The sequence below is a fragment of the Mirounga angustirostris genome, unplaced genomic scaffold (assembly GCF_029215605.1).
Source record: "Mirounga angustirostris isolate CCGP_5_RB_7025 unplaced genomic scaffold, mMirAng1.0.hap1 SCAF_14, whole genome shotgun sequence".
Taxonomy (NCBI): Eukaryota; Metazoa; Chordata; class Mammalia; order Carnivora; family Phocidae; genus Mirounga; species Mirounga angustirostris.
Window position 1 is genome coordinate 37,343,840 of NW_026991722.1, and position 13,749 is coordinate 37,357,588.

Here is a 13,749-nt window from a genome sequence, read left to right on the forward strand (position 1 = left end):
TAACTGACAAATGCCAAGGTCCAAGGCCAGTCAATGGCAAAACTGGCATTCAAATTCATGTCTCCCTGACTTTTAAAAAATATTGAGCTATAATTGCCATATAACATCATGTAAGCATAAGTGTAAGGTGTACAACATGTTGATTTGATACATTTCTATATTGCAATGTGATTACTGCCATAGCATTAGCTAACACGTCATGTCCCATAATTATCATTTCTTTTTCTGTGGTGAGAACATTTAAGATCTAGTTTCTTAGCAACTTTGAAGTATACAGCACTTGTGATTAAAATTAACAAGTCTATCTGGCTTGAAAGCATTTTCCCATTGCGCATCCTGACCCCTTAAGAGAGAGAAAACCAACACTCAAATTCTAGTGTTTGAAAAGATATCAAACCTGTATTTATTTAAAATATTTTCATTCATTTATATACTTTTTGTAGTACAAGGTTCGAAATAAAGAAGGGAAAGTTAAGGAAGGCAGGAAGAGAGTCAGGGGGAAAAGGAAAAGTAATCTCTAGAAGGCAGCAGCAGAACTTAGTCACAGATCACTTAACCTGGTCAAGAACAGTGTTTTGGCTTATATTGTTGAGTAGCTCATAAAACTTAAGTCATGGTTTCTTCACTAGGATAGTCAAGAACTTCATTTCTCTTTCTTCCCTGTTTGTGCTGAGGTCTTGTTATAATATCCCAGAAACCATCACCACAATCAAGACAGTGAACGTCTCCATCAGCCCAAAAGTTTTCTCCTGCTCCTTTTAATCCACCCCACCACTCCTCATTCCAGGCAAACACAGATATACTTTCCAAGATGCTTTTCTAGAATTTTATATAGCTGGAATTATACAGTATGTACTCTTTTTTTTTTTTTTTTTTGGTCTGGATTCTTTTACTTGGTATAATTATCTTGAGACTCATCCATGTTGTAGTATGCATTCATAGTTTATTCCTTTACATTGTTGAACAATATACATTGTGTGGATATATCACAATTTAGTTATCAACTCACCTGTTGATGATACTTGGATTGTTTCAGTTTTAGGTGAGCACAGTGAAGTTGCTATGAACAATCTTGTACAAATATCTGTATAGACATATGCTTCCATTTCTGTTGGTAAATACTTGGAAATGAAGTGGCTAGGTTGTATGGTTGGTGTACGTTTAATTTTTGAGGAACTTCCCAAGTGTTTTCCAACATAGCTGTACTATTTGCCATCCTCATCAACAGTGTATGAAAATTCCAGTTTCTCTACAACTTCACCACATTTAAGGTTCACTTTTCATGACACCTTTGCATTTGAAAACAAATTGTTGTCTTTCTCAGTGAAATACATACTCACGTTTCAGTTCCTGAGAAATGGGCACTCCAGCTTTGCTACCAACTCTCAAGTTTTAGTTTCCTACCTCTTTGTTCATTTCTAACACTATATTTAAAAAACAAAACTAACATCTATTGAACTTCTGGACTTGGGAGCCCAAAAGGACACTGGACTTGAAGTCCGAAGACCTACATCCAAATATGGCCCTCCTCCTCCAAGTGCATGCCCTCTTAGCTCGAAGACTTGGAGCTTTACTTTCCTCATCTACAAAGCAGGGATGGTGTTCCTTAAATGGGAAAAAGTCACGAAGTCAAAAGTGGGAATGCCTGATACACCGAGACAGTACATTACACTTGAACAAACGAATAATGTGAATCATGTAAAAAACAAAACAAAACAAACCCACAACTTTCTAGCATATCTCTGATTTGGGACAGAAGAATACAAACTACTTTCTAACTGAAATACTTAAATGTTTATTAGATTTGGATAAATTCAGATTTATGTGATTGCAAATTTGTTACCTTCTCTGGATATCACACAACAAGGAAATTATTTGTTTCTTAATGATATTCATTCAGTTTTTCAATTTGGCAACCAAGGTACTCCCAAGGAGATGGCATCTATAAGTTTGTTTATTTATTTAATTTCTTGAGGAATTAAGTTAATTTCTGTGGGAACTGGGATTCCTGTATTTATTTCCTTTATGCTTGATCTATAGATTCTCCGGATCTAGTCCTTTGGGGATATGTCTGGGTACAGAATGCAAAGATGTTGTTCCTGCCTCAGAGAACTAACAGTCAGGTGTGGATAGAGACATGATTCCCAATCACACAGATAATCAGAAATGATGACCTACCTTGACAGACAGGGTGCTAGGTACAAAATGGGATTATGAGATGGTTTGTGAAGAGGCCAGAGGAACAAGATAAGGCTGGCGAAGCACTATAGCTCTGGCAAGTCTTTTGGTCTTTATGCTGAAAGTATGAAGACACGGGTTTTAAATAGAGTGACATGCTCAGAAATGCAGCTTAAAAATGTCATTTCAGACTGTAAGGGAAGAGAGTAATGGATATAGACAAGCGTGCACGGCGGAAGTGGCTGGAGCCTGCTGCTGTGGTCCCAGCAGAGATGGTGGTATTTTTTTTTTTTTAAGATTCATTTATTTATTTTAGAGAAGGGGGGAGGAGAGGCAGAGGGAGAGGGACAGAGAGAATCTCTAGCAGACTCCCCACTGAGCGTGGAACCCAACACAGGGCTGGATCTCATGACCCTGAGATCATGACCTGAGCGAAACCCAACAGTCAAACGACTGAGCCACCCAGGTGCCCTGAGAAAATGATATTTTTGCAGAGGGGTGACAGTACAGAGAAAAAACATAATCATGCACATTATACACACTTCTCTTCCAAAAGTGGCAAAAGGCAGAGTTTGGAATCACAAAGATTGAGGTTTCACTCCTGGCTCTCCTAATAACTGTAAAACTGTGGGCAAGTTATTTCTCCTCTATACATTTTATTATTTCCTTTTTAGAAATGAGGAGATGAATAACATCCAGAGAGAGTTGTAGTGAGGAGAAAAGAGAAAAAGGATAGACAAGTGCTGACCACAGAGTCTGGCACATAGGTGCTCAACAAATGATAGCTATTAGTGTTAAAATAATTAAACACCTTCTGATCTACAGCCGTACTGTCCTCTTACTAATTTCCAAGATCTGTGACTCCAAACCTAAGTTTTAGCACAGTCCCCTCAAATTCAATAACCTAATTAACATATAATTTTGAGCATATACTATATAGGCAATATAAAAGAAGCTTAAACTACATCCCAGCCACAGAAGCAGATACTATTTAGTCTAACTGTCATAAATTCTGAGTTAGTGGAGTTTGAATCGATTTTGCCATATTTGATCATTAGAGACCTGGTGGGGAAGGCCCTCTTTCATAGAGACTTCTTGGAAATTTTATTTCATTGGTAACTACTTTGGGAGGTGCAGATCACAGTGCAGAATTGTGCAGGTTCTTGGACAGTAGGTTCGACCAACTTCTCCTACTGACCTTGAGCAAGTCACTTAACGTCCTTAAGTTTCAGTTTCCACATCTGTAAAATGGAGACAATAATAGTTGCTCCACAAAAACAACAAAACAGTTGCTCCACTGCAGGGTTATTGTGGGGATCAAATGAGATAATCCATATAAAGCACTTCACATAGTGCTTAGTGCCTAAGAAGCACTTAAATATCCATTAATTATTATTGAAAGAGGATCACAAGCCTTTTGCTTAATGAGATAGGAGCACTAAGAAATGTGCTAAGTTGAGAGTCATAAGGAAGCTATTAGGAAGTCTGTTTTAAAAGTCTGACAGTTGTATAAACACGTTGTTTACTCTTGAGCCATCAAATCATTTTAGAAAATGAAGACATTTAGGTTGTGCAGTGATGACTATATACCACTAGATGGCACTGTGCACACTTCACTAAATATCCATCAAGCTTTCATGATAAGCACCTGCTATTAGGAACAGGCATAGGAAGTGGGGTTTCGTCATCTACATCCAAATTACTGCATACATTTTTTACTAATATACTAGGTAAAGCAATGGTTTGTATAATAAAATTAATTGGTTAACACTCACCATATCAAATATAGACATGTATTCTTAAAAGTAGTACTTCTTAGAATCTTAAAAATAATATCAGTGTAAATTTTGGACATTATTAATACCTAACAGTTTGTATTCGTAAATAAATGAAAGTAGACAAAACCTCAATAGTTTGTCTTCAATCCAGGCAATCTCAAGTATTTTATATATATATATAAGAAGTGCTCTTTGGAGCAGTGAGCAGGTCTCAAACTGTGGCTTCTGATTCCACAGGTCTGGAGTTTGGCCAGGGCATCCCCGGTTTCTGCTGCTCCTTAGGTCATCTTGAAAAGCAACGATGTTTGAGAACCACGGCTATGAGCATGACTTAAAGAGATGAGAGATAAGAACAGGAAATTGATGCTCATTTGAGCTAGAGGAATTTATTTAAAAGGTATCACAAGAATCCAGGGAACAAGGATCGTGGTCAAGAAAGCCACAGGCAAACTGGCCAGTTGTTAAGATTTTATCAAATAAATAATTTATTTTTATGCCCTTATTCAGGCCTTTAATCATGACAAAACAATGCTTAAAAAGCTCTTAGGGAAGAGAAATTCAGTTAAGTGGTATGCTTTGCCAGGGTCAACAAATGCATTTTGATGGGATTACACTGAAGATATTTCCCAATACTGAGTTGGGAAAGAAAATGTTAATAAAATGCAATTTTTGTATTTGATTTCCATTCATGAGCCATGAGCTATATCTTTCAAAATATGAATTGAGACAACATCTGAGTAGCTCACCAAATTATTTTATGCTTCCAAAGTCAACACTCCCTTGCTCCCACAGTATATACCTTTATCACCAAGACTGTTCTCTGTGCTAAGGATCCTTGGAGAGAAGCATCACAGCTTACAAAGATGACATTTTAGTTTCACTTTAATTTCCTGGGTAAGGTGCCTGATGGAATAGAGCTTCAGGAAAAGGTCTACAACATATTTTTGGTATAAAATCAAATAGGATATCATGCCAATCCTCAGAGGTCCAAGCAGTACACCTATTGCCCATTAGGAAAAAGTATTCAGTTTTCCTCAAATTGTGTTTGTAGACCAGCATTATTATTCAAAATGAGGTATAGTAATTGTTGGCTCAATAGCTGTCATACCGTAAATGAAATTTAACTAAATTCAATTGAACAAGCATTTGTTAAGCCTATTATTTTCCGAAGTATTGTACCAATGATTGTAAAAATAATAAGAGAAGGCAAATGAAAAGAAAGATCTGAACAATAACTAATTTCTCACTGCCAGTGTTTAACTTTGCTCAGAATATCTTCAATAATTTCAGAAGCAAGAGGATCTAGTATTTTATCTTCCCTCTGGGTAGGCATTTTAGCCTTCACTAGATAGTTTGTGTAGGTTTCTTCAATATGCCTTTAGCATTCCCTACATTCTAGTGCTCTACTTTGGGTTTTTACTGCCTTCTACATAGATTTTTACAGTAAGCCTTCTTACTCCTCTCCAGTTTCTGCCCTCTTCCATCTGTCCTAAGAAAGGGTATAAGTCCCAGCTCTGGCCATGCCATTCTCCATTACCTATTGAGTAAAACCCAAGCTTTTAAGCTTGAAAACCAATGTTTGGACTCCAGTCTCCCAACCTTATTTATTTATTTATTTATTTATAAAGATTTATTTATTTGAGAGAGTGAGATCGCGAGAGCAAGTGGGGGGAGGGGCAGAGGGAGTGAATCTTCAAGCAGACTCCCTGCTGAGTGTAGAATGGAGCTGGGGCTTGACGTGGAGCTTGAATTCACAACCCATGAGATCACGACCAGGGCTGAAACCAAGAGTCGGAAGCTTAACTGACTGAGCCACCCAGGCACTGGTCCAATCTCCCAATCTTTAACCTCATCTCTTACTCATCTCTGGCTTTTTCCAAGAATCTTATGCCCCAGCCACACTGGGCTTCTTATAATTCCAGAATATGCATTTGGCTTTCTTGCACTGACATATTATACTCTTCATCAGGTACACTCTTCAGCTGACTGTCTTTCAAGGTATTACACTCATGTATGCGTGAGGAAGCCCTGATACCTTCATGTGGAATTACTCTCCCGCTTGTTGCTCCCAGACAACTTCCTATATCAGATCATTTATGACACTCTGCATTTCTCACAGTTACTAATGGTCAAATTGTTCCTTCCACTTTTTTTTTTTTTTTGATAAACCCTGACTGAACTTCAGAGGAGAGGAGGATCTCTGAAATGATGAACTGAATTTTATGGTTAGGGTCATGTGTGTTTGGAGGGAAAGGATCTGTGACTTTCATCAGATTCTCCCAAAGATGCACGAGGAGAAAAGTTTAAGAACCACAGGAGTAAATTATAACGAACGTGAAGACGTGTACTATGTCTTGTTCATCTCTGTAGTCCTCATAGCTACTTGCATATGTCTTGTTCAAACTGGATGCTCACCAATGCTAGGTGAATGGAACAGGGTAGCGTGCCTACTGCTTGCCAGTCACCACCTATAATCTCTAGAAGCTTTCTTTCCTTTTACCTCAGTGTTTCAGGAAAGCTCAATAGACTCATGGAGCATGGCTTCCCACAGGACTTCCATTATTCCTTACACACTCTGACTTGAGCAGATGGCCAGAATCCTAGATGCCAGAGGTGACATTTCAAGAGAAAGAGCATCCACAGGGCTGGCAACCATGAGGAACTGCTTTCCACTTTTCCTTCCCAGTTGTTGCTCTCAGGGGCGCTGCACCAGGTGCCAGTCTGGCCACGATGAACTCGGACTGACCAAGTGCACAGGGCCCCTGAAGAGCAGGTAAGGAACAGTCACGGGCAAATGTCACTTTTTTCTGCACTCACGCTGTACCATTTGTGTATAATTAATTGTCTTTCTGCAATAAGAGTAAAAAAAATGGGATAGACATTGAAAATGCATTTCATTCACCCATTCAGAAAATTGTTATGACTCAGTTTCCTAGTGCGTAGGAAAATGGTTTGGGAGCTAGGTTAGTGTTTGGGGTTCTAGAGGGCTACTCTGCAGATTATCTGCAGGTATCTTACATGAGGTTAAGAATATGAGAAGTGTATCTAATGTAAAAAAAAAAAAATCTTTAAAAGGCCGGGGAAAACACCGATGAGGAAATGTCTAACACAGGAAACCAAGGTACGCAGGAGGCAATGTTTCAGACCCCTGTTTTGTACCTTTTCAAAATCTTGGCTCCACCCCTTTCTCTAGCCCCAGCGGGAGTGACCGGCAGGGTGTAGACTTTGCCCGGCTCAGCAATAGCCACCACCAGACAGCGCTTGGCTGCAGGCTCTTGCTCCAAACCTCCGATGCCCGGCACTGACGCCTGGAACCTGCCCAGCACCCACACAACGGCAACCCAGACGTGTGGGGGGATTAATGCTTGGAGGCCACCCTTGGCCAGTGCAGGACGGAGCAGCTAGATTAGGACTTCCTCCTTGTGTCCCCTGGGTGGAAAGTTCTGGAACCTTTCAGAAGGTTCCTTAGAAGTTCCTGCACTGTCTGTTGGCTTTCCTCCCTTGTTCGACTTCCGCTCTGGAAAAGCAAAGGAGCGGCTTCCGCAAAAGCCTTGCTGTGGAGTCTGCTTTCTGGGAAACATGGGCTCAAGCACTGATTCTAACCAAGGCCCCGTCCAGCACTGGTTGAACACTTTCAGAATAACAAATGAGAAGAAAATGATGATGATGACCATGTTCAAAACAGATTCTGATTCTGTGTGGTCAAATAACTCTTCCTCAACCTATCCTTCTCTACAATATAATATCACGGTCCTATTCAGCAGTGTTGAATTTGGAAATTAAAATACATCAGACTTGATCTTCCATTGGAGTTTATTATTTTGAGAAGCTAAGCTACTCAGGGCTGATGCATTATTAGCTTTGTAGCAGGCTCTCTGTTTACCATGGCATTTGGCTAATATTTGGAAGTTAGAAGTTGAGTTCTCAATTATATGATTTGATCTGGTGTTTATTCAGAAGAAGCCATTTAACATCTCTTGTGCTATGCTCTTCTCACCTGAAATGAACAGAACTTTACAATTCCTGACAAAAAAGGAGGTAAAGCAGGAGTCCTAGCCCAATATCATGAATGATTAAAAATAGCTAATTTGGGGCACCTGGGTAGCTCAGTCAGTTAAGCATCTGCTTTTGGCTCAGGTCATGATCCCAGGGGGCCAGGGATCGAGTCCCGCCTCAGGCTCCTTGTTCAGTGGGGAGCCTGCTTCTCCCTCTGCCTGACATTCCCCCTGCTTGTGCTCTCTCTCACTATCTCTCTTTCTGTGTCAAATAAATAAATAAAATCTTTAAAAAATACATAAAAATAGAAATAGCTAATTTTTTTCAATAGCTACAGATATATTTGATTTCTTTAACCACCACACTTGTAAGTAATTTTTTTTTCTTCAGAAAATGACAGTTTGCTCAGGGGACTTACAGGCTAGATATAAGCTGACACAGCAAAATTTTAGACTGTATCTACTATTTGATAGTCACAAAACCAGAAGCTTTATAATAAATAGAACATATCATTAGATTCTAAACTTGAGGTTATTCTAATACTAAATTTGACCACTAAGGAATATTTTTTTTACTGTATTCTTTTTTTAAAAATTTTATTATGTTATGTTAATCACCATATCATTAGTTTTTGATGTAGTGTTCCATGATTCATTGTTTGCGTATAACACCCAGTGCTCCTTTCAGTACGTGCCCTCTTTAATACCCATCACCAGGCTAACCTATCCCCCCACCCCCCTCCCCTCTAGAACCCTCAGTTTGTTTCTCAGAGTCCATAGTCTCTCATGGTTCGTCTCTCCCTCCGATTTCCCCCCCTTCGTTTTACCCTTCCTACTATCTTCTTTTTTTTTTTAACATATAATGTATTATTTGTTTCAGAGGTACAGGTCTGTGATTCATCAGTCTCACACAATTCACAGCGCTCACCATAGCACATACCCTCCCCAATGTCTATCACCCAGCCACCCCATCCCTCCCACCCCCCACCACTCCAGCAACCCTCCGTTTGTCTCCTGAGATTAAGAATTCCTCATATCAGTGAGATCATATGATACATGTCTTTCTCTGATTGACTTATTTCGCTCAGCATAATACCCTCCAGTTCCATCCACGTCATTGCAAATGGCAAGATTTCATTCCTTTTGATGGCTGCATAATATTCCATTGCATATATATACCACATCTTCTTTATCCATTCATCTGTCGATGGACATCTTGGCTCTTTCCATAGCTGGCTATTGTGGATATTGCTGCTCTAAACATCGGGGTGCACGTTACCCCTTTGGATCACTACATTTGTGTCTTTGGGGTAAATACCAGTAGTGCAATTGCTGGATCATATGGTAGCTCTATTTTCAACTTTTTGAGGAACCTCCATACAGTTTTCCAGAGTGGCTGCACCAGCTTGCATTCCCACCAACAGTGGAGGAGGGTTCCCCTTTCTCTGCATCCCCGCCAACATCTGTCGTTTCTTGACTTGTTAATTTTAGCCATTGTGACTGGCGTGAGGTGGTATCTCACTGAAGTTTTAATTTGGATTTTCCTGATGCCGAGCGATGTTGAGCAACACTAAGGAATATCATCCTTCTCCACCCACCCCCACCATGGTCTAGAATAATGCTTGGCATGCAGCGAGCCTTGGTCTGTATTTGTTGAATGAAAAAATAAATGAGTGGCTGCTGGTAACATCAACAAAACGTCAACAAAGTCTCCTTGATTTAGTCCTCATGGGTCACAGGGGTGGTTATGTGGGAGTGGCCATCCTTCCATTCCTATCTTCTCGCGACTGTCTTCTGTTTCCTCTTAGTGTTTGCCAGAGCCCCAAGATCCTGGGAGCCAGGCTATAGGATGGCACTCTCTGGGTGTCCCTTCATTGCTCAGCTCACTGGCTCTGGGCTGATCCAGTAGGTTCCCAGGAACACAGCTTGGCAGACCACTAAGGGAAGGCCACTGAATATTAGTTGCTGGATGGCGCTGGGAAGCTTGAAAGGCCTTCATTCCTCTGTATGCATCACTCTTATCCAACGGGCTGGGGCATGTAAACATGAGGTTCTCTTCTAAACTGTGAGCGTAAAAGTGCTCAGTGGTTCCAGCTTCCTGGTCTAATGCCGAAGCAGGAGGAAGGGAAGGAAGCCGATGGCTGTTCCCTCCAGACACCCAGAAACAAGACTATAGGCATTAGTTTAGTTCATAGGTTGTGCAGGGGCAGCAGACTGGGAAGAGAAAGCTCCTAGCATTCTCTAAAAATAAAAATACTAACAAGAAAACAAAGCTCTGAATCTTTAAGATCTTAAAAATAGAAGCAAGGAAAGGGAGAAGCAGCTTTAATTAAACCCATATCACAAGCCCCAGAACCTTAAAAGCATAGCTTTGTTCTACCAGAAGTTTGCTCTGATGAAGGGGAAACAGTTTGGCCATAGGTCCAGAGTGCCCGGAGAGGAGCAGGTTTTCCGCTGCCATATTATAAGGCATCTCAAATGGGTTTATGTTCTGCTGCTCCCGCCAACTTCCCCACAGGGGGTTTTTAAGAATGTCAGACTCTAGTGCAATGCCTTTCCCTTTATTCTAAACAAGTGTCTAGAATGATTCAACTTCAGGAGTGAAAATACGTATCAAAATCACTTGGAACACAGATAATTATGCTCCAAGGCTTTGCCATCTGCCACCTATTTCCCCAACTGAACATTCCTGCTCTTCCTTCTGACTCCTTGACAGGAAAGAGTCCTATCTCTGTCCTTCAGACACATCTCTTTTTTGGGGATCTGTTTCTGTCGCCTGAGGATTTCCTTTAAACTTTATTTTTTTCACCCAAGGCTCTATATGTCATTATCTGAAAAAGAGAAAAGTCCATGATGCTGGGCAGTGTGGTAGGCGGAGTCCTAAGATGCCCTCTTCCTCTTCACATCTCCACACCCCCCAAGATTCCTGGCCCTCAGTGTTGACATACCTTCTCCACTGTTGAATCAAACACTAATTCAAGTACTGCTCTGAAGGGATTTTGCAGGTGTAATTAAGGTCTCAAGTCAGTTGACCTTAAGATAGGGAGATTTTCTGGGGGAGCCTGACCTAATCACATAAGTCCTTTATTTTTTTTTTTTCCTAAAGACTTTATTTATTTATTTGAGATAGAGCGAGAGAGCGAGAGCATGAGTGGGGTGAGAGGCAGAGGGAGAAGCAGACTTCCTGCTGAACAGGGAGCTTGATGCGGGGCTTGATCCTGTGACTCGATCCTGGGACTCTGGGATCAGGACTTTAGCCGAAGGCAGACGTTTAACTGACTGAGCCACCCAGGCACCCGTACATAAAAGTCTTTTAAAAGCAGAGAGTTTTCTCTGGCTGATCACAGAGGAGGAGAAAATCAGAGAGACCCACTCTGCCTGGCATGGAAGGAGAAGCAAAATCTAGGGGGCCATGTGGCAAGGAATGCAGGTGGCTTGTAGGAACTGGGAGTAGTCCCCATCTGACTGTCAGCAAGGAATGGAGCCCTCAGCCCTTCAACCATAAGGAAATGAATTCTGCCAACAGCCAGTTCACTCAGAAGAGAACCCTGAGCCCCAGATGAGAACCACAGACCCTGGGAGACCCTAGGCTGAGAATCCAGTCACACTGTGTTTGATTTCTGACCTATAGAAACTATAAGATAGTAAATGTGTGTTGTTTTAAGTAGCTAAGTGTGGAGCAATTTGTTATGTAATGATAGAAAACAGATACAGGCAGCCCAAAATCCACATGCTTAAAAATATGGCAGAGAGGAGGAATATGCTGGTACACCAACTTGAATAAAATTGAATGGGATATTAGTATTTATTTCAAAAAAAGCATATCTAGGGGTGTCTGGATGGCTCAGTTGGTTAAGTGTCTGCCTTCTGCTCAGGTCATGATCCTGGGGTTCTGGGATCAAACCCTGAGTCGGGCTCCCTGCTTGGCGGGGAGTCTGCTTCTCCCTCTCTCTACTCCTCCTCCCTGCTCGTGCTCGCTCTTTCTCTCTCAAGATAAATAAATAAAATCTTAAAAAAAAAAAAAGCATATCTGGAGGCTACTCCTGAAAGCATAAGACTAATCACTTGCCTGGTGAAAAATGAATCTAGCGGAGCCTACTCACTCACTCATAAAAGAATATTCCTACTGGACCCACCACGTATCTAGCACTCACATAGGTTAATTTCACAGTGATAGAGAAGCCATTAGGTAAACAGGTGTCTATATATATATATATATATTTTGGTTCTAGAAACCCTGAAAGAAGTTTAGAGCATTAAGGCAAAAGCATGTGTTCTAACTCTATAACTGGATGAGGAATACTTATATTTCTTTTATTAGAGGGAAGATATTTGAGAAACTCTGAAAGCTCAGATACAAATATATACCTTTCCTCCTCTTTTCCTTTTAAGCAAAATTTTAACTAAATTTTAGTTGATATGAGTGACAGAAAATTCAGGCTGTGACCAGAAGAACTAAAGGAAGGCGCCTCCTTACTTTTGTTCCCTTTTTTAAACAGGAGGGATTTGAGAGTTCTGATTTATTTCTCTTGTTCCCTTTTATTGTTCATGAACTTAAGGCTGCATTCCATTGACTCCAAAGTAATTTCTGAAAAAAGATCTGCTGACATTACAGGGTATCTGGATCATTAACCATGTCAGTGCTGACCAAGGAAATAATGTTCTGGCAGAAAATAGTTATTTGTTTAAAACAAAGGCTGAGATGTTGCCATTGCACACATCCTTATAGATGGCATATAGGTTATTTATTTTTGTGGAAAGTTCTCAGGAAACCTGGAAGCTAAAGATAATGCTGTTGATTAGAAAGCAGAATTAGAAATATTATGTGTATTCTCCCCATTCTGTCCTATTCCTCCTAGAAAATAAAATCGCCAACTTGGTGTCCCCTAATTTTTAGGGCATCCATCTTTTTGTTCCATTAGGGGATGTACTAGTCATGACATGGGGAGGGAGGTTATGATAGGGTACAAAAATGAATGGTAAGGGGAAGAAGCTGACTTGAAAAATAGATCCAATGGAGAAGAGTCGAAGGAATAAAGAATCTTTTGCTTGAAAAAAAGAAAAGACAGTTTCTCACAATTTTTCATTTATAACAGAGGTTGGTAAATATCTTTTTTGTGTGTGGACAGTGGGGCACTACCAGATTACATAGTAATATTATGTAGATATTATGCTGGCATATATATAATAAGAAAGAAAACAAATTTACACGATATTTTTCTGATGAAATTAAAAATATAATAATGGAGGGCAATTTTTTTTCAATGCTTGTTTACCAATGAGAAGCCTGGAATTTGTGGGGGGAAGGACAACATTTGGCTTAACTGGGATTATAAATAGTGTTCCCTATTTTAAAATCATTACAAATACTCATCTGTAAAAACTCCTATTTCACAATCTATACAAAAGTAGGTGCTGAGCTGCACTTAGTGCATAAGCCACAGTTTTCTGGCCTCTTCTATGGAGTCTTTTTCAACCCTGAGAAGCAGTTATTCTCAGCATCCATCAGGAATTGCATTAGAGGGAATGAACATGAATGTCAGTGATAAGAATCAGGGCTCTATATAGGAAAACATAGAGAGAGTAGGCAAGGGCTGTGGGGACAGAAATATAGGGAATTAACTAACATTTCTGCTGTCTGAACTCAGATAAAAAAAACAAATCTCTTGAAAGTCTATGTACTCCACGCTATATCCAGACAATATTTTTTTTCTAGGTGATGGACAAGTGTCAGTTTTTATGTTTCTCCCCCTCTACTATGTAGTTTTTAAGCTTTGTTTTGTTAATACCCAACATCA

The 13,749-nt window shown here is 40.2% G+C and overlaps 1 protein-coding gene across 23 annotated transcripts in view; it reads right to left on the reverse strand.

Moving 5' to 3' along the window:
• Positions 1-13,749, reverse strand: part of DTNA (dystrobrevin alpha) — a 343,646-nt gene that overhangs the window by 97,086 nt on the left and 232,811 nt on the right. The gene's annotated exons all lie outside the window — the stretch shown is intronic.